General features: G+C 35.1%; 1 protein-coding gene and 1 long non-coding RNA gene across 5 annotated transcripts in view; one reads left to right on the forward strand and one right to left on the reverse strand.

The window, feature by feature from the left end:
- Positions 1–21,430, forward strand: part of Park2 (parkin RBR E3 ubiquitin protein ligase) — a 1,289,129-nt gene that overhangs the window by 72,009 nt on the left and 1,195,690 nt on the right. The gene's annotated exons all lie outside the window — the stretch shown is intronic.
- On the reverse strand, positions 7,427–15,375 carry LOC106149199. The gene is made up of 3 exons (XR_001235206.1): positions 15,192–15,375; positions 9,380–9,449; positions 7,427–7,619 (listed from the first exon to the last, which is right to left on the reverse strand). It is a non-coding gene; the product is annotated as an uncharacterized LOC106149199 (long non-coding RNA).

Raw genomic sequence — 21,430 nt, forward strand, 5'->3', positions numbered from 1 at the left:
TAGGGCAGTTCCTCTTGAGGTGGCCTGGCTTTTAACAGTGGTAGCAGATGAATGCAGTTGTGGAGTTCTTCTTGGGGCCCCGGGTATCAGACTTTGGGTCTATTTGTCTTAGTGCTACAGCAAAAGCAGCTGCTTTTTCTCAGTGTCTTTGTTTTCTCTCCTTGACCGCCTCCTCATTATGGCTATAGAATACTGAGGAGGCAATTCTTACTAACATCTCAAGTGAGCCTTCTGTGGTGAAAGCCAGTTTTTGTAGCTTTTTCTCTCCAGCCTCCCATCGCTTTGGCACCCCACAACCAGGTAGTGTCCTCTCTCCAACCATCAGCACAGGCAGCAGAAAGCTCGGGGCAGACCTCTCCGGAGCTCCACGTGCTCCTCCACTGCAGCCTGTACTGCATGAGAAGAATGGCTTCCAGGGGATCTCCCCAGGTAATGCGCAAGGTTGTCCTGGTTTACAGCTTCTGAATGGTTCCTGTGACCCTTGTCCACCAGACCTTTGACTCTTCGGGCTGAGGCTCTATTCGCATATTCTCTGAATCCTTGTTCAGCAGCTGCTCTTCTGCTGACTCTGGACTTCTCTGGTTCTCAACAGCAGGGGCAAGAGTGACCCATTGTGTGGCATGTATTCCCAGGGGTTTCTCCATGTCAGAATGATTCACGCATATCTGCAGGCGGGCCTCCACAGCTGGTGTGTGGTGGGCCAATTGTGTCATTGCTTCTCTGTGCCATGATAGTTCTCAATTGCATGGCGGTGGCTGGCTTGAGGGCTGGTTCAGCCCAGTTTGCGCTGCCACATGGCTTCCGGGACACCGGGGGGCCTCTTCCTGGGTGCTTGTGAGGCTGTGAGCCAGCCCCGCAGGCTGGTGCTCCCCGCCGCGCGGCTTTCTGGGTTCCAGGGGCCCTTCTCCCTGGCGACTGCGAGGCCAGGAGCTGGCCCGAGGGCCGGCGCTCCCCACCACATGGTTCCCAGGAGCTGGGGCCCTCCTCCTGGGCCAAGCCCACTTTTAAAACCAAAAAATTCTTCAAATGACCAGAAATGTTGAACATTTTTTAATATATTCATTTGCTCTTTGTACTTCATCTGAGAAGTGTCTATCCTTTCAGATGCCAATTTTTGGATTGGGTCTTTGAATTTGGAAGGTCTGACTTTTTTGAGTTCTTTATATATTGTAGGTATTAGTCCTTTGTCTGAGGTGTAGCTGGTAGAAATCTTTTCTGGTTCTGTGGGTTGTCTTTTCACTCTGCTGGTGGTTTCTTTTGCTGTGCAAATGCTGTTTAATTTGATGTGATTGGTTGATTCTTTGTAATATTTGCTGTGTGATCTGGGTTTTGGTTGAAAAGTCTTTGCCTACACTTATGTCTTCAGTAGTGTTACATATTCTATGTTTGAGCTAATTTAGTGTTTCTGTTTTTATATTTTGGATCTTTGATCCATTTTGATTTTAGTTTAGTGTGTGGTGAGAGATATAGATCTGGTTAGGTTCAATCTTCAGCATATGGAAAACCAGTTTTCTCAGCACCAAAGAGGCTTTCTTTCTCACAGTCCATGTATTTGGCTCTTTGTCAAAGATAAGCTGGTTAAGTGTGCTTGGAGTTGTTTCTGCATCTTCTATTCTGTTCCACTGATCATTGGGTCTGTTTTTTGACAGTACTATGCTGTTTTTATCATAGTACCTTTGTAGTATAACTTAAAATTGGGGATTGTGATGCCCCTTGCCTTTCTGTGTTGCCTAGGATTGCTTTTGCTTTTCTGGGTCTCTTCTGGTTCTATTTGAATTTTAGAATTGTTTTCTCTAGTTCTGTGAGGTATGCTGTTGGTATTTTGACTGAGATTGCATTAAATCTGTAGAACAGTTTTGGAAGTATGGCAATTTTCACTATATTGTTTCTGCCTATCCAAGAACAAGAGATATATTTCCATTTTCTGATATACTCTTCAGTCTCCTTTTTCAACATACTGTATTTTTCAGTGTAAAGGTTGTTCACTTCCTTCATTAGATTGATTCCTAAATATTTCATTTTCCTTGGTGCTATTGTGAAAGATATCATTTCCCTAATTTCTTTCTCAGTGAGTTTGTTATTCATGTACAGGAATGCTATTAATTTGTGAGTTGACTTTGTATCCTGCTATGCTACCAAATTTGGTTGTTAATTCTTTTGGTGGAGCTTTTGGGGTCTTCTATGTAGAGTATCATTTTATCTGCTAATAATGTTCATTTAACGTTTTTACTTCTTATCCACATCGTTTTCCTTTTTCTTGTCTAATTGCTGTGGCTCATATTTCCAGAATTATATTGAATAGGAGTGGTGATAGTGGGCTTTCTTGTTCCTGATTTTAGAGTGAAAGCTTTCAATTTTTGACCATTTAGTATGATGTTGGCTGTTTGTCATAGATGGCTTTTATCAGATTGAGATAAAGATCTTCTATTCCAATATTCTGTAGGATTTTTATCATGACTGTGTACTGGACTTTGTCAAATGCTTTTTCTGCATGTATTGAGATGATCATTTTTTTGTCCTTGGGTCTTTGAATTGCTGTTTTACATTTATTGATTTGTATGTGTTGAACCATCCCTGCATCTCGAGCATGAATCCTACTTGATCATGGTGTATGATTTTTTTTTTTATGATTTGCTGCGTTCTGTTTGCCAGTATCTCATGGAGGAATTTTCTAGCTATGTTTGCTAAGGAGATTGGCCCATAGTTGTCTTTTTTGGTTGGCTCCTTCTTTGGTTTTGGTATCAGGGTTGCTTGCTTCCATGAATGACTTTGGAATTATTGCTTCTTTTTCAGTTTCTTCAAAGAGTTTGAGTAGTAGTGGCATTAGATCTGTAAAGTTCTTATGGAATTCAGCAGTGAACCCTTCAGAACGTGGGTGACCATAATTCATCCAGATGGCTGACCACTGATAACTGACCACTGTTATAGACTTTGGATTATATTCTTATTTTTCCAAACATCTATTGTCATTTTACTTGGTATTATAATTGTACTTTGCCTGATCCTCTTAGTCTGGCAAAGTTCATCCAGAAAATGCTGAGAAACAGGAAGATAATTGGTGACCTTCTTGCTGATGCTACAAAGAATTGCAGCAAAATAAAAAGGAGGAAATGTGGAGAAGGACATTCTATGATTAGAAAGCACTGAGAACACACAATGATTTGTTTATTGTTGCAAAAATGAACTGAAACCTTTCACCTGAAGATAAGAGTGTATTTGAATTGCAGGAGATCCCTAATTTTTAGTCTTGCCATGCATTGTAAAAATTAATGGGAAGTAAGTGATACAGGAAAATAAAAACTCCCAACCTGAATGATATCTGGGATGAGTTTGTATTCTCTAAAATCAAAGAAGAAATTTTAGGGAACAATGGAGGTTGAGAGCAGAATATATTTATTGAGGGAAAGAAAGCTTCTGTCGAAGAGAGGGACAGAAGGGTGGCCAGAATGGGTTACCCCAAGACTCTGTCTTTTCTGGGGACTTTTATAGAGCAAAAGCACAAGGTGAGGTGGATCCAAGGTAGGGGAAAATGGACAAAACTGTGGTCAGCCAATAAGAATTGTTCAGGTAAAATTGATTAAATTGGCATCAAATGGAAAAGCGAGTCATGTAGCAAGAAGGCAGGAATACAGAACAGGGGCTCTTCCTGTAAGGGGTTGGGTTAGGGACTCTTCAAGCTGATCGCTACCTATTAGAATATCAATCCCTGATGCTGATCCCTAGGGAGGTATGTGGGTGCATTTGTTTACTCCTTTGTCTTGATGTTTGGCCCATAGCAAATACGTATCTTTCATGTTGGCTACTTGGCGGGCCTGGCCCTGTCTGACTGCCTATAATATTTCTTTCTAACTCAGCTGCCTATAACATAAAGACTGTGATTGTAGTGGATTGCTAACTAGTGGTCAACTTATAACCCCCAGCATTGTGCTGGGTGTAGGAGGCCCACCTGGGGATTGTTGCCAGCAGCATAAGAGGCAGAATTGGAGAAGGATAATGCTTTAATTACTAAAATGTTCGGTATCCATCCATTTGTACTAGCTAAGCACTTGGTTCTTGCTGAAGAAAAGGTGACTGAGATTGGTAATCATGGCTGCAGTCAGAGAGGCTGTAAGCCTCCTGATTGCAGACTTTTCTATCTATTGTTTTTTCTTGTCTCTCTTACTTTTTCTTATTATCCATGGCACCTTGTTCTTGGGACCTGTCACTATAGATAGAACCACACCTGCGATTTTCTTTTTTGGTCGGTTTTTTTATAATTACTCCTTCAATTTTTTTTTTAACTGATATTGGATTATTTAGAATTTTTATAACTTCTTGATTCAGCTTTGGTAATTCATATATGCCTAGGAATCTGTCCATTTCTTCTGAATTTTCTATCTTACTAGAGTACAGGTTCTCAGAGTAGGCACTAATGATCTTTTCAATTTCTGCAGGACCCGTTGTGATTTCACCCTTTTCATGCCTACTTATATGGATTTGAGTCTTTCCGTCTTTTGATAAGATTGGCTATGGGTCTATCTATTTTACTCTTCAATTAATTGATTCTTTGTATTGTTTTCTTAGTCTCAACTGCATTAATTTCTGCTCTGATCTTTATAATTTCCTTCCAAGATTTGGGCCGAACTTTTTTGAGAAATGCAAATTAAAACAACACTGATATTTCATCTCATTCTAGAAAGAATGGGTATCATTAAAAAAAATTAGTGAATAATTAACATTGGCTAGGTTGTAGGGGAAAAGGGAACCTTCAGTACTGGTGGGAGTGTAAACTGATACAACTACTATGAATGTCAGTATGGAGGCTCTTCAAAAAACTAAAACTATAGGTTCCGTTTGATCCAGCTATTCCCCTACTAAGCATCTTCCCAAAAGAGTTAAAGGCATCATACTGACACTTCCCAATACCCCTCATACTGACACTTCCCAATATCCAATATCATTGATACTTCCCAATATCACTGTATATGTGCATACAATGTTTATAGCAGCACAATTTACAATAGGAAAATCTTGAAAGCAGCCCATATGCTCATCAATAGATGAGTGGTAAAGAAAATGTGTTATTTATATACAACAAAGTACTACTCTACCATAAAGAAATATGAATTGGAGTCATTTATAGGTAAATGGGTATACCTTGAGACCATAATTTTAAGTGAAATAAATAATACACACAGGTTTAAATATGCATTGTCTCTCTTGTCTGAGAAAACCTAAGGGTAAACAAGGAACAAAATAAATGATGGATATTGGGACGTAGGAGGAACTTGTTCAAATGAGATAGGGAACAAGGGAGGAGGAAGGAAAAAGGAGGGAAGGGCAAAGGAAAAAAAAGCAAAGATGAAAGGAAAAAAATGGAAACAAAGTTTCTGTAAATGGGCAGGGGAGGGAGCGGAGGTAAATGAGAAAAATATAAAGAATTAAGATATATTATGTACCTATACAAACTCCCTATGATGAATGTGAGCATTATGTGTGGAAATATGTACTAATGAAAAATTTAAAAAGTAAAATAAAACCAAGTAATTACAGTAAGCCTGCACTAAAGATCATTTATATATGGCTTCAGTGCCTACAAAGTCCTCTCCAGAGCCCTGATTTGGACTTGGCTTGCAGAGACTGGCCTCATAGATGTTAAGGTCTTTTACTGGGTCAGAGGCCTTAGACACTTTGAGGGCTGTAAGAAAAGAAGAATTCACCTAAATTTATACACTGAAGATGAAATTGCTGCACAGATGTCGTGGACTTGGTTTTTTAATTGAGGATTTAAAAAAATTTAGTATGAGATCTCTAAAGAGAAATACACGTAGAAATTAACTTTTAGTCTCATAATTGCTCAATTGTTTGAGAATAGATTTACAGAGCATCCTCAAGGCTTGCATGTTGAATTAGGACTCTTGTTGCATTGCATCTACATGGATAAGCAGACCAAATCTAATAAAGTGAACATTTTTATTTAAAGAGTAACCTTTGGGAATTGTGCATAATCACAAGAGATAAGGACATCAGAAGCATATCCTGAAGCAGAGAATGCTGAGTGTTACTCCATTAGCATAGGACTTTTGATTTGTTATTTATTGGACCGTGCTACAACTTTGTAGGGGAAGAGGATAACTTATAGATTTTTGCCTAGCAGAGATGCATATAATTTCTGCCTGGCAGGAAAAATGATGAAAAAAATTATGACTTATTGTCCTTTTAGATGTTATCTCACTTTATATCTACCCCAGCAATCATCATAAAATTACTTCCTAAAATTACTTTCAAACACCTACCTTTTCAAATTACAATTTCAGTTGGTTAAACAACTCACTGTTTTCCTCGTTAATTATTGAGTATGTAAAAATCTTTGATATGTGCTCATTTTATATTTACATGTCATGATTTTACCTTTTTGAAAATTATACCAGAACAGGCTTGAGCAACTTGGAGAACAATGGTACCACTTACTAAGTTGGAGAATCCTAAGGAATCCTAAGGAATACTAAGAAATAAAACTTACTGGGGACAAGCATGAAGCGAAGAAGAAAATCAGATACTTCGTTTCAGAAGTGTTTAATTCAGAACAGAACTCTTTCTACTTTAAGAACATGTATAGCAGTGCTAAACTCCAAGGCATATAGGACAGTTAGCAAATGAGCCAGAATAATGGGCAAAGTCAGAAGTATAGATTGTTTTTGTGAGAAGAAAAGTTGCATGAGGGATTGGTAGTAGCTGTAAAAGATTCTAGAATAGTACTCAAAAGTACTTTTGTTCTGCAGTTTTCGACAGAGTAAAACTTTTTTTTAATCAAAGAATGCCGGGTTTGAGGTTTCCGAAAAATTAATCTGATATCAGCACATCAGAGACTTTGCAAAGGAAAGCTAAAGAGAAAAAATTAGAATGAAGACCATTGCTCCAGATCCGGGAAAAATAAGAGGATGGGAGGAAGTTGAGAATAAAATGTAAGAGTATTACAGTGTATACAGTTTGGCAAATTATTTTTGTCTCATAATTGTAGGTTTCGGTCAGCAAGGAGGCAAAGTTAGAAAATCACAGAATGAATGATAATGAGCTTCCAAATCAGGTCCTTTATTACAGAATAAGTATATATAAGAAAGGAAAATACTCTCTTAGATTTTTGAGGCATATTGTCTATATTAGGAAAACGTATCCTTTATATTTGAGGCATTTAGTGCCTCAAAGAGTTGGAAAGCCATAACAACATTTTAGGATAATATTGGCATCTTACTGGTTGGCACAAAGGACAGGAAATAATGTGCGAAGCCTTGCAGAAGGGGAACTCAGTGTCCATAAGAACAAGTGGTAATTAAAAAAAAAAAAAAAAAAACAAGTGGTAAGTTCAGGTGGAACTTTATGTTCAACATTTCTTTAATTCTTTTAAGGAACAAAAACTATGAAAGGAATTATAAAATTGCAAAGGTAATTTTTTTTTGCAAAGGTAATTATGATTGTATTCTAAAGTACTTCACAGGGACACCACCTTCCTTTTCCATGGTGTGGGGGCCCCAGCTGAGGGTTGGTAGAGAAGCTTACGTCTGGGTGTCCGTTTCATTTCATCCCTTCAGGGCTGTAGTAGTATATTAAAAATTTTCTTGTTTTCATTCAGTTATTGAACCCTAATTGGAAAAAACACATGAAAATAAATAATAATGAGGTAAATTTAACAAGTGATTTAAATTTTGGCTTTTAAATAAATTTTGAAATCAAATGGTGAAAAGTAAGTTTATTGTTAATGTAACAAATTATCCCAATCTAGAAGGGTTTGCTAAATGTTTTTTTATTTCAATTAAGTAACCCTTTCATTCTTTAATTCATTGACCATACACAGTTACTAGGGAGAAAAAAAAAAGTCAAATACTAAGTCAAGGTTAAAACTTCTGTGCAGATTGAATGAATTACCATGGGGCTCAAAGTCAGGGCCAAGGTCAAGCACTGATCCTGAGCTTGTTGAAGGCTCTCACTCCTGTCAGCTATACTCAGGGCTTTTTCACAAGAGGCTTTAATTTCTTCCTACTGCTGACAATTTTAGAACTGTAGGGAATGTTTGCCATTTCTTGGAAAAGTTAGTTGCTGTAACAGAACTAATAAAGGCAGTAGGTTTTCTATCTGTGATTATTGACAGTTACAATTTAATTTTGGCATTTCATTTATGGGCCACTTAATATATCTGACAGCTTTATATTGACTGTGAAGAAACAGTCCTTTTTCAGGTGGCCTGATGTTACCCTAAGTCCTAAAGCAGAAGACAGTGCCTGAAAGCTTTTATTTTTCTCTTGAAATATACACACCAGACTATCATGTCTTTCATGAACCATAACCATTCATTAGTATTTAGAAACCTGTTGTGTTTTAGTGAAGCTTTAAAAAGATGATAATTCTACTAGAAGGGGTTATGGACTAATAACTAATTTCCTAAGTTAATCATTTTGAGCAAATTTCTTTTAAATTATGGCCAAATAATTCTATAAAATATTTACATGTTTTGGACTACTTTTAATTCCTATTAAATTTTTCCTTTACAAGCTAGCAACTCTTTTTGGAAAGTGTATTATTCTGGATGCTAATCATCAATTTGTTGACCTACTTCCAGATATATATGTAAGACAGTATCCTAAGTGCAATAATATATCAGTATCCTATTACATATTTTGGTGATAGTGAGGGAATGGACAAAGTGACCTTTTAAATGGGTGCCATGATTCATAAGGCATTTGCTATGAAAGTGTCCAGAAATTTTACAAGTTTTAATCTTTGTTTCCAAATACGAATGCTTTGTATAAGACTCAGTATAGAATCAGTTACTGACATAAAATATCTTAAATTCCCATTGTATATTCATCCCCAGATTTCATATTTTAGAAACAAGATTTTAGATAGTGATCACCTCTGCCACATCTATTGTCTATTACATTGTGAACAGTTGAGGTTAATGTTGATGGCTGCTTGTAATCAGGCTGAATGAGGAGATGTTCAGATTAAGGACTGTTTTAAAAGAACTTTAATTATTAAGTTTCATTAGCAGTTTGGACAGCCTGAGAAATTAAAGTAATTGATATTAGCATTCCTGAAGATCTGTGCAACATTAATACAAAGAAGATTTGTTACCTTAGCAGGACAGTACAAAATTTAAGGAAGAATTTATCGTTGGCAAATAAAAAGAGCATTTCACCTACCAATTACTTTTATACTCAGTGGAGTATTTTGCTTTTTATACACTGTTACTATAAGATGAAAATGATCAATGTGTGCATTATAAGAACAAGACACTTATTTGACATTAACTATGTGACTCTTTTATTCAGCAAATACTTTTAGCAACTGTTTGTGCAAACCAATGTATGTGGTTGACACGTCATGAATCAGGTGTAATACTGACCTGGTTAGCATTCATACTGGGGTATGTAATTTTCCCAATTGTATGGAGAATAGTATACAACAAAAATTCCCTAGGAAGGATAGAGGTGAGTGTTTTATTAGGATTTATACATTTTACTTTTAGTTTCACATTATTTTCTTTGACATGCTATTCAGCTACTAGTACCTTAAAAGAGTGATATTGTAGATTTTTTTATATGAGAAAATTCAGATGCAATTTGAACATTAAGATAGAGGTGAAAAAAATAAAGCACAAGTCTCAAATAAGATATGGCTTGTATGAAATAGATAATTTTTAAAAAGGGATAATTGCTTTCTGTATCAGAAACTTATGTCATTTTTATTCCTGCCTACTACATTGCATGCTTCAGGCTACTAGACTTTAATGAACACATTTAAAATGTTGACTAAAATGAAACTATTGCAATATTTGGGTCTGCTGAAACTTTTATTAAGTAATTAACATTAATTTAATGCAAAGCATCATTCCTTTAAATATATGTGTTGTGTAATCACACTTTTGCCATAGATTCTATTAAGAATGTGAATACTCTTTGTTAGTAGTTAAAACAAAAATTTATAGTAAGAGGGACAGAATCTCTGGGGAAAGCATGCTACAGTTAATAGTAAGCAGCAGCTGTAAAACCTGTGTAGTGATTTGCAGGTAATTAGGAAAAGGACTAACAGACCATATGGTCAAGTATTATGTATTATTTATTTCTACACACACATAAAAATGTTATAAAATTGGACCTTTCTTAATTAACTCAGTGCTTATTCAGTATATTCTATACTCAAATAAAATCTAATTTGTAAATATGCCAAAATTTGGAGTTTATTTTAAATAATGTTCTAATTTTTAAGTGAAAGACACAGCAGAAGCATTTTCTTGTATCTGAATTGGGCAGTAGGAAAGCTCTGAAATTTTAGATTATTCTTTTTCTATTTATTATCTAAAATTATTCAGATTTAATGAAAATTATTAGTGTTGTTAGTCATTTGATAGTTTCAACATAGAGTTTTCATGTAGTAAAATATTGTAAGAGAGTACAAGCCATTATGTTACTACAATGGCCTTTTAGAAATGCTTACACTGAGTTAAAATTAAACATTAGAGAAGACTGAAGGAACATCATTTTAAACCATATTCTTGCCTCTTTTGAAAATTTAAAAGCCATTGTTTATTAACGCATTGTTATGGTTTGTGTCTAGATGTCCCTGCAAAACCTTATGCTGTCATGGAGTGGGCTTCTAGAGTTTTTGATTGATCCATAGTCTAATGCTTGGATTATGGGTATGAGTGCTACACCTGCCCTGGGGTGGGGAGCCTGCATACAATGTAAAGGAGGGAAACAGGCTCTTTGCTACTCCTCCCTTTTGCTCTTGTTGCTTTTGTTTTGTTCCACTGCCATGAACTGTTGCCCTCTGCCATGTGCCACTCTGCCTTGGAGCCAGCCCAGTATGGACTGAAACCTTCACAAACTGTGAGCTACATAAACCTTTCCTTCCTTAATTTTGGGTGGCAGGTATTTTGTCTTGGCAATGAGACAAAAGTAACTAAGATAAGCATCTATTAGACATTATATATAAGCTAGTTGAGGTAGAGCTTAAAATATTGAGTCAGTCAGTGCTTTAAAAATGTAGTAATTCCAGGTTAACTTTTATTATTATAAAACAGTTGTTATACACATTGACTATTTATTCCTTATCTTATCAGGAATCTCTTTCTCATTCACTGAAGGAGTTAAGCAATTTCCCAAACCTGATTGTTAGTGCTGCTGGAACAGATGACCTTGCCTACTTTTTCACAGAGTGGTCATCACTTCTGAGGTACTCAAACTGTAATAAATGTTTGTGCTCTATCATTTACCTAACCCTGGCTTGGGAACAACAATACTTGATGTATAAATAATATTTTGACTAAGGAAATTCATGTCAAATGGTTGGGAACAACAATACTTAATGTATAAATGATATTTGACTAAGGAAATTCATGTCAAATGGTTGGGAACAACAATACTTAATGTATAAGTAATATTTTGACTAAAGAAATTCATGTCAAATGGTATACCAAAACGTCTGACAGATTAAATGCTCAAAAAGGATAGTCACTTTCTTTATCTTCAAAGTTATTTCTAATTTTGTCTCACAATTATAGCCCACCTCTCTCTCTCCTCCTTTCTCTCTGTCTCTCTGATTTATTGTGTCCATCCTCACTATTTAGTTATATTAAAAATCCCTTTAAATTTTCATGTCTACCTTGTCCAGCAGTGATTTTCCTTATTTCCTTTATGTACCCATCATCAACATTTTCAGATAGAATGAACTTTGTTCTCTGCTTTAACTTCTATTCATGATTTTATGAAAGTCTGGATATCCCATGAAGCTCTGAACTTTTCCTGTAATGATTTCCTTAGTGCTATTTCTAAAAATTTTTGTAGTCCTCATGTATTTGGTTCTGTTGACCTGATGACACTGTCATATTCCCTGAAACGTATAACTCATGGTTTTATACTCTTATTTCCTTGTTTTCATTTATACTTTAAAAAATTGGGATGTCCTATAGTGTGGTATCTTAGACTCTTGTGCTCTTCTCAGTGCTGCATTCCTCTGATGAGGACTTTTCTGTTATTGAAATTTGCCTACTGGTTGTCAGCACTAGCCTTTTAATTATTTAAAAATTAACGTGTCAAAAGGGCATTTAAATTTTTTGGGTTGTTGCAGATACTTTTTTTTTTGTCTTTTTGAGACAGGGTCTTGCTATGCAGTTCAGGCTGGCCTTCAGCTCATTTTGTAGCCCAGGGTGGTCTTGAACTCACAACGATCCTCCTGCCTCAGCTTCCCCCTGGTAGGATTACAGGGGTGTGCCACCATGCCTGGCATTGTTGTAGATACTTTTGTCTTCTGCCTACTTATTTTATCATGCCATTTTGGCCAGAGATAATTCTCATTGAACAGTGTATTTATCTCAATTTATTCAGCCTAACTGCCCCCCCTTCATCATCTATCACCATATTCATTAACATTGCTTGTTAACTAATCATTTTTTCACCTGTTTATTGTATCTCCGACTCCATTTACCTTATTTAAGTAAAGAGAGATAAATGAACTTTATCACACTCCTATATGAGAGCCACCGAGTCCTTGTTATTCATAAAATAAATTCCAAAATGTTTGTAGGTAGTATAAAACTTAATCTGAGAGCATCATTTCTATCCAAAATCATTTTCCATGACACAATTAGTTGGTAGTACATATTTGTTGAATAAATACTTTTGAAACACATTCCACCTTATTGAGAATCCTGTACTGTGGACATAGCATTCACAGTCTTTTGTTCAATATTCTTTTCTTTCATCTCTGTGCTACAGTATGTACTTGACTCTGTATAGAAGATCCTTTATCTGGTGTCCATGCATCCTTTAACTCAGAATTCAAATATCAGCTTTTCCTAAGAACCATCTTTAGAACATGATTACTCTCTTCTTGAAGTTTGCTTTGAGATGACATAAATATATGTTTTTGTCTCAGCTTCCTCCCCTGTAATGTGAGTCCTAGAGAGCAGAGACTTTGCTTTATATATGTCTGTCTTAAATACTCTAGGACACAACACTTTTAAATATTGGTGATTATCAGATATTTGAAGCTTTTTGCATTGTCATGATTTGAATAGTCAGTTACTTTTGATTTTTCACTTTAAAATGAATATTTTATAAAATGTAGTGAAAAATGTGGAGCTATATTTTATCATCCTTCTCTTAGATACTTTTTTGAACATCTGTAAAGTGTTCTATTTCTTTCACCTGTGAAATAATGAATAGTAATTCATAAATATTCTTTATGATTAGTTTGAAAATTATTCTCAAAGGTATCGTAGTAACTTCTTTTGAGGAGAAAAGCATTTGGAAGTAAAAATATCATGCTGTCTCTGAGTGGTCTTGTATTTTGCAAATATGGCATGATCTATCTCCCTGTCTCAAATGTAGCATTGCAAAAGTACATTAAAAATTTTATTTAGAGCGAACTGAGGTATTGCTCATCTTTAAACCCCAACCTCATACTGGAGGCTGAGGTAGGAGGATTACAAGTTTGAGTGCAGTATGAGCCATTTAAAATAAAACTAGAAGGGCTATGAATGTTGTTCAGTGGTAGGACTTGTTCCTAGCACATGCTACACCACTCGTGGCAAACTTATGGCACACATGCTGCAGAGTGCTGTTTGTTTCATTGACAACTCTAAAAGATGTCAAGGTGGTATGCACTGAGCTTGATCCCTAGCACCACCACATACACTCACAGAGAAAGTTTTGTTTAAAAATGTTACTTTTTTGTTTTGACATTAAAAAACAAACAAAAAATAAATACATTTCCTAGCATATAGAGGTTAGTTTAACCCATAATGTCCTAGAAATATTGGAATCATCAGTGATTACACTAAACATGTTTAGAATTTTGTGGGAATAAAAAGGTTCTACTTTCTAACTTCCTTTGCACTTAGTGAAAAATAAGTAATATTTATTTTCTTTGGCAGCTTGACGGGATTTTCTTCGCCCTTATTCAGTTGTAAATAAGTCATTTACTAGTCAAGATATGTCAAGCCAGTGTAAGTCAAGGTCTGCCTAAACTATGAGATGTTTTATATGCTAGAGAAGACAGCTGATGTCTTTTTACAAGTTGATATTAATGAAGTAACTGTTGTAAGTTTCCTAGTGCTTTGTCCTTTCTTCCTATTCCATCTGTAAAAGACAGCATTGTCACTTACCTTATTGATGGTGACATAGAAATTATAATTTTTCTGGAAGTTACCATAATTATTTAGTAATTTTCATGTGTTGGCAACTGGATACATTTTAGTTACGTTTTTGGAAACAGATAAGATCTATATGGACAGACACACATGCAAATTGTGATGAAGAAGTAAGGAGAAAAAGACAAAGGAAGGAGAGACAGTGAAGAAGTAAGGAGAAAAAGACAAAGGAAGGAGAGAGAAAGGTGAGGTGGGGCTAGTTTATAGTTTTAAGAGAGATTGTCGGGTGTTGCTAAGAAAGTGACACAGGAGCAAAGACAAAGAGGATGTTTTTTTGTGTTAGGTTGCTGGACGAGGAGATGTGAATACTGACTACTATCCTGCCATGTCAAATTAAGGTTAGTCAAAGTCAAGCTCAGACTCACCTATCATGCAGTTATAACTATCAAATTACAGTGATACCTTGGTTGTCAAACTTCATTCCAAATTCATTTTCAAACAATCAAAAGTTCTAGAACTGAGCATATTTTTCTTATAAGAAATAATGGAAAACCAAATAATTGGTTTGAAGGCCCCGAAATTACACTTATGAATTCATTTTTTCCAGGACCTTAACAAATTTCCCAATGGTTTCTTTCTTTAACTCAATTGTGGTTCTCAGTTTTCCTCTTAGCTTTACTACTTTTCTTTGGAGCCCTAGTTATGATATTTTATGCAAATAAAGCACATGAAAAAGCACAGCAGTGAATGTTTTAATACAGTAACACAAGCACTCTGCTGTCTGGGTGAGAACAGTACCCAGACTGAAGCGTCACCACTTTTTGTCTACAGTGAGATGCAATGCATGACTCACACTCAGCCTGCACAGGTTTCTTCAAGTCAGATTTTTGTTTCAGCTATGGAGCAAAATACAAAGACTGAGCAGATTTTTTTTGTTTTGTTTTGTTTTGAACTTTGCTGTTCAAGTAGTGGAAAGTTTGAGCTTGGAGCCATTTGACAACCGATATCACTATAAAAGATATGTTTAGAAATGAAAGCTGGTTATAAAACTACACGAGATACTTACTTTGTCTGACATTAAGTCTTCCTTTATCTTGTTCAACCTGTCGTATCAGTTTCACGTGCAGTAAGAATGTATCCGTTGGCTTAAACAGTCTGGATTCTGGATTCCTTCCTTGCTCTATTTGAGTTCATTGAAGGCTAGCAGTGGCATGGCTCGTGTTGTCTTCACCAGGCCGACAAGCTGGTTCTGTCTGTGGCGTTTTCACATAGTAGAGGGGGAAGTGAGGTCATAGCAAGCTGGTGCTTCTATTTCATGAGCACAGCAGCTGATCTGTACCATCCTCACCAGAGTGAAGAAGACAAGCATAGGCCCCTCGAAAGGAAGGCCACAGTAGAAAAGAGTTTAAACACTGATTGTAGTTTTATGTTGAACTATTTAATTTTATTTCCCTTCCAACTTCTGTATATATCATTTCGTTTCTATTATAGTTTCAGTTCTACTACAAAGGATTCTCATTCGTTGTATCCTCTTCTCTAAAGCTGTCTCTGCTTCCACACCTCTTGTATGTTGATACTCTTCCTCTTAATTGTTTGAATCCCAGTCATCTTTTAAAATGCAGCTAGAGAGCCAGGTGTGGTGGCACATGCCTGTAATCCCAGCACTCGGGAGGCCGAGGCAGGAGGATCGTTGCGAGTTCAAGACCAGCCTGAGCTGCAAAGTGAGCTCAAGGCCAGCCTGAACTGCATAGGGAGACTCTGTCTCAAAAAAGGCCAAAAAAAAAAATGCAGCTGGTATTTCTCCTTTTCCTTACAGTTAATCTGTTTAACAACCCCCTCAAACCTATCTTAGTCTGAAAATAAGCCCATAAAGTACGACTTCATTTTTTAACCATTCCTTAGTTGATTATATCTGGTAATCACAACAATTACTTTGAAGACAACAATATGCAATATAACAACCATTGTTGAATTCATATTATCTTGTTTTTTGAAGTTTAATTTGTTTTTCTTAAAATTATTTTTTGCTCTCTTTAAAATAAAAAAAAGTACAACTTCAACTTGATATGTGATTTATATATGAACTGTTGAAGATAAGGAACTGTGCTCTGTATTTCCTTTCAGCTTTCAAAATGCCCTGTTCTATTTTGGTTACATAGAATGTTCAAGAAATGAATTAATGGAATACTTTAATTTCTTTCAGTGAATATACATGAAATCTATGTCTTGACCAGTAATTTAAAAATATGATTCACAGATTTTGTTTCCTCTTCATGTAATAGAAGTGTGGAATTCTGTCTCTACTGTGTTTAAAGACCATGAAACCAAGTCACAAAACTTTTTTATTCCCCCTCCCTCCAACTTTCATAGGAAAAACAGCTACACTTTACTTCCTTGTTGTATGTATACATTCATTTGTGGGTTCTTATATGTTTTTGTTTGAAAATTAGTTTCTTCTGCTAAAATTTAAAATCACTTTTTAAATGAAATAATGTAGAGCCTTACTAGAGTATATTTTTTATATAAGATAAAAATTCTTTAAATTGCCATAACCTGCTGGACACCAGCCTTGAGACTTAACACAGATGAATATATTAATATATCAAAACTATATGCTTTGAGACCAGCTTGGTCTTTGAAAGTAAGGTCTACTATTCTTCTGGCAATCTTTAGCCTTGATGAACTCTCCTTGGAAAATGATTTATCTTTCTTGCCATTGGAAAAGAACTTTATTGTATTTTAATACATTGCTTTTCTTTTGAGCCTATACTACTTTCAGAAATTTGGAAACATAAGAAAGAAATATTATTTAGTGTCAGAAAGCTTAAATGAACTTTAAATTCTAGAGTGTGTAGTATAACAATGTTTGTAGATAACCGCATTCATCTCTGTGACTGCTGATTTTAGAAATCCTTTGGAAATGTCACCAATGTATACATTCTTTAGAAATCAAGAGGAAAAAGAAACATTTTTCTTAAAATCACTGCAGTAAAAACTTCAGTTTTTAAAAGAATATTCAAATTATTGTAAAATATATTCTCTCAAAAATAAAATTCTCTGAACCTTTTTCTTAGGATCAGCCATTTATCACTGCAAGATGCTAACAAAGAACTAAAAAAGAGTTCAAGGGTCAAGCTAATTATTGTGCTGCCAGTTTAAGTTGACAGACTAGACAAACTAGTGTGATTCTTTTTTCTCATATGGTAGCATTAAAATAATAGAAACATTTTTACACAGTAAAATGTTACATTAACATTTGGAGAAGAAAAAAATACAATCAGGAGTGAAGTTCTTAAAGCGTTCCACTCATACGGTAATTAACTTGTTTTATTTTGCAATCACGAGAGTCACTAGCTTTCCTTCTTGCTTTTCTCCTTGTGAAACTCATACAACTTTCTGGCTTTTGACAGCTCTTTCATTCCAGGAAGAAAATCTTTGCGATAATGTATTGCAAAGTACAGATGAAATGTATAACCCACCTATGTGAATTGAAGTACCTAAGTTCATCAGGTAAAACTGTGCTTAAATATGCAAAAAGTGTAAGTGATACCAGAAGATTTAAGTATAATTCAGGGAACCCAGAAAATTTTAAGAGGTGTCTAAATGGTACCTTTGGCAGACTTTGAAAGGATATAATAGCTATAAAAAGCTATCATGAAAAAGACCAATGAAAAGGAAAAATTTCCAGGAAATTAAAATTATGATCACCAAAGTAAAAATTTATTAAACCAACTGATAAAAGAGGAATAACTGAAGCTGAAGTTGGTTTTTATCTTCAAATAAAATTGAATATTAACTTCCAACACTAACAGAAAGACAAGAAAATGTAAAATAAAACTGAAGGATGATGCTAGATAGTGAGTGGATCCAACATCTGCTTATGCAAAGGAATAAGACAAAGGCAGAAAATAAAATTTAATGATAATATTTTTGTAATCTGAAGAAATACCCTAGGAAAATGAATGCACCTTGAGAAATAAATGAAAAAATTCAAACACACAAGATTAAATATTACATGGTTTCTTTTATATGGAAAACTCAAGATATAAATAAATTAAAGATAATAGGAAGCAGGGAGATAGAACTTTTGCAAAAGGGAAAGGGACCAAGGGATGGGGGAGGGAGGGCAGGAGAGGAGGAGAAGAGAATGAAAAATAAATCAAGATGTGTTACATGCACATATCAGCTCCCCACAATGAATGTAATCTCCCGTAAACATGTACTCACAAAAATGAATACATGAAATATTCTATTTCAGTTAACCTTTGTTGTGAACATATGACTACAAAACTTGAGTAATTTAAAACAAGCACTATTTCTTTAACTTATGTTTCTATAAAGGGGCTGATGGGCTCTTCAGGGTATTTTCCCTTGAACTAACTCAGTCATTCTGGTTAGTGAAAGATTGGCTGGTGATTAGTTGATACAAGGTGAACTCACTTAGGGACTGTGCTTGGGACTGGTGGTTGAGTGACAGGGGCAACTGAGCTCTGCATCTCTCAGCACCATGCTAACCTCTACTTGTTACCTTGGCAATAGGTCTCTAATAACAGCAAGAGAGTAATTTTTAGTATGAAGACCTTTTCAGATATCTGCTTCCTTTTCTTTGCTCCATGAGCCAAAACAAATTGCCTGACCAAATAAAGAGTGGACTAGAAGAACTTTACCAAAGATAGCCACACATTGGGTCCATTATTGCCTTTAGTCTAACACATACTTCATTTGTAAGATTAAAAAGTTTAGCAAGCAGGGTGAATAAAAGTAAGAACAAATGTATACACAGTCAATTTATGAATACTTCCGTTCTCAAACAATTCGGTTCTCAAATAAAAGCTTTTGACAAAATTTTGTGTCCATTCACAAACTCCACACCAGGTGACAACTACAACTGTAGCCACCTTCCCCACACAAACACAAGCATGGCCGTCTTCTTCAAAATTGCAAAACAGATTAAGTTCATGAACTGAAGTATTTATATATATGAAATTTTAAATTGTTTGGATTAGGTTATTAGTACAATCTTCAAGTGGTGACAAATGTATTTTTAGTAAATGAATAAAAATAGGGTAATCATGACATTTCTTAGCAACAAAACTGGAGCCTAGGATATATCAAAATAATGTCTTCAAAGATCTGTGTGAAAATTAATTGATATATAGAATTATATGCTTAAATTGTACTCATGCTCAAGAATAATGCACAGTTTGGTAAAGAATGTCTACATGAAGATTTACTGAGTGATAATTCAAATTAGAGCAAAAGAATGACACAAAATACAGGAAAAGTAGCAGTTGAATACAACCTAGAAGGCTTTTGAAAACTAAAATCAAATTAAAAAATAATCTAGGAAAGTCTGAAACTTTGAAAATTTTCCTTTGTGCTATAGTGTTGGATAAAAATTCCTTCCCTAAGAATTTAATTATGCTACATGAATCTGCAATAAGCAATATTCAGTATTCATAGTGCTAGAAATGTTGCTTGCATTGAGTTTTAATTTTTAGAATCAAGTTGTGCAAAAATATTGGATACTAAATTATTGTCTTCATCTTAGAAAATATAACTAATAATAAGAGATAATAGGACTTGGAGAAAGTAGAAGGCAGCATTTATGCAGCAGTTCCTCATTTCTATCAAAGTAGGGCTTGATTTATGTTTCACAAAGGAAGAAAAGAGTTTAGCTATATATTACTTGAACTTATAAGTGATTATCAGTGGGAGATAATAAGTGGAAGAGTTAAAACTAAAATTTAAACTCCAAAAATCAAGAAATGGAAGTGGAAAAAAGGAAAGGGGTATAAAAGGTCCTAATTCCTCATTTTCCACATAAAACAGCATGTTCTGTGAAAATGAGATAAATGAAGAAATAACATGTATTGAAGACAATAAAATTATGATACCTATTTCATACATATGTAAATATTGTTATATTTATAAAAAATAAAATATGAAAGAGGGCATCATTAATAATTATTAAATGAATTGTGGAATGCATGTAAAATAGAAAAATAAACGCATCAGTATAAAAGAGGACTGTGTAAACAATACCTTTAATATGTTATGTAGCCAAAAATGAAACAGCAGAGAGATGAGGGTAGAAATGTCATTTATTTTAAGGGCATTGTATCTGGTGTGTTTGCTTATGCAGTTTGTGTGTGTGTGTGTGTGTGTGTGTGTGTGTGTGCGCGCGCGTACAGGGATAGAAAAGTGAAAGAAAGGTATGCACCAACACTTTTGTAACTTTTCACACGTCTATTATATTTATAAATAATAACCTAAAACATATAGGTATCCTACTTGTCAGATTTATCCATCCATCTATCCATCCATCCATCCATCCATCCTGATAGTGGCATCAAAGCAATGTTTTAAGGTCATAATTTTACTGTTTAATAACAGTCGTTAGCTAACAGATTCATTTTCTTTTTTTAAAATTTATTTTAAAAATAAAGGAAGGAAAACATTAACAGACATCCATTTACAAAATAGCATAAGAAGAATACAATTAATACTGAATTACAGACAGAGTGGTAGGAAATTAACAATGGTTGTTGTATTACATATTGCTATCTTTAAAGTGGTTTCTCAGGAAAACAAATAGAAACATACAAGATTGATCAAACAAGTAATCATCAACTGTTCCTTTCTGTACAGCAGTAGAAGACAGTAGTACAACTATGTTAGCTCTCCTGTATATACATATATACATAATTTCCCCTTCTTTCTTTTCTCTTTTCTGTCATCCTAGTTGCTCTTTACTTTTGAGCAGTTTCCTTCTGTTTCACAATGTCTATCATATCTCCTAATTTTTATTCCCTCTTTCAGATTCTTACACTAGTGAGACAATATGTTGCTTACACATGCAATGTTTCTTACATGAGTATGGTCACAAGTTGTGACCATTTACCTGTAAAAGCCTCGAGTTTATCTTTCTTTATAGCTGAGTAATATTTCATTATATAAAAATACCACAACTTTTTTATCCAGTCCTCATTGGATGGATATTGGGTTGTTCCCACAATTTAGCAATTACAAATTGAGCTGCTATGAACATGGGTGCACATATATCGCTATGATTTGATGTTTTTAGATCTTCTGGGAAAATACCCAGAATGGGAATAGCTGGGTTGAATGGGACCTCTAGACCTCGTTTTCTGAGAAATCTCCAAACTGATTTCCACAGTGGTTTCACCAGTCTGCATTCCCACCAGCAAAGGAGAAGAGTTCCTATTTCTCCGCAGCCTTGCCAGCCTTTGTTATTGGTTGATTTCTTAATGCTAGCCATTCTTACTGGGGTGAGCTGAAATC

Source organism: Chinchilla lanigera, unplaced genomic scaffold (assembly GCF_000276665.1).
Source record: "Chinchilla lanigera isolate Chin_1 unplaced genomic scaffold, ChiLan1.0 scaffold00038, whole genome shotgun sequence".
NCBI lineage: Eukaryota > Metazoa > Chordata > Mammalia > Rodentia > Chinchillidae > Chinchilla > Chinchilla lanigera.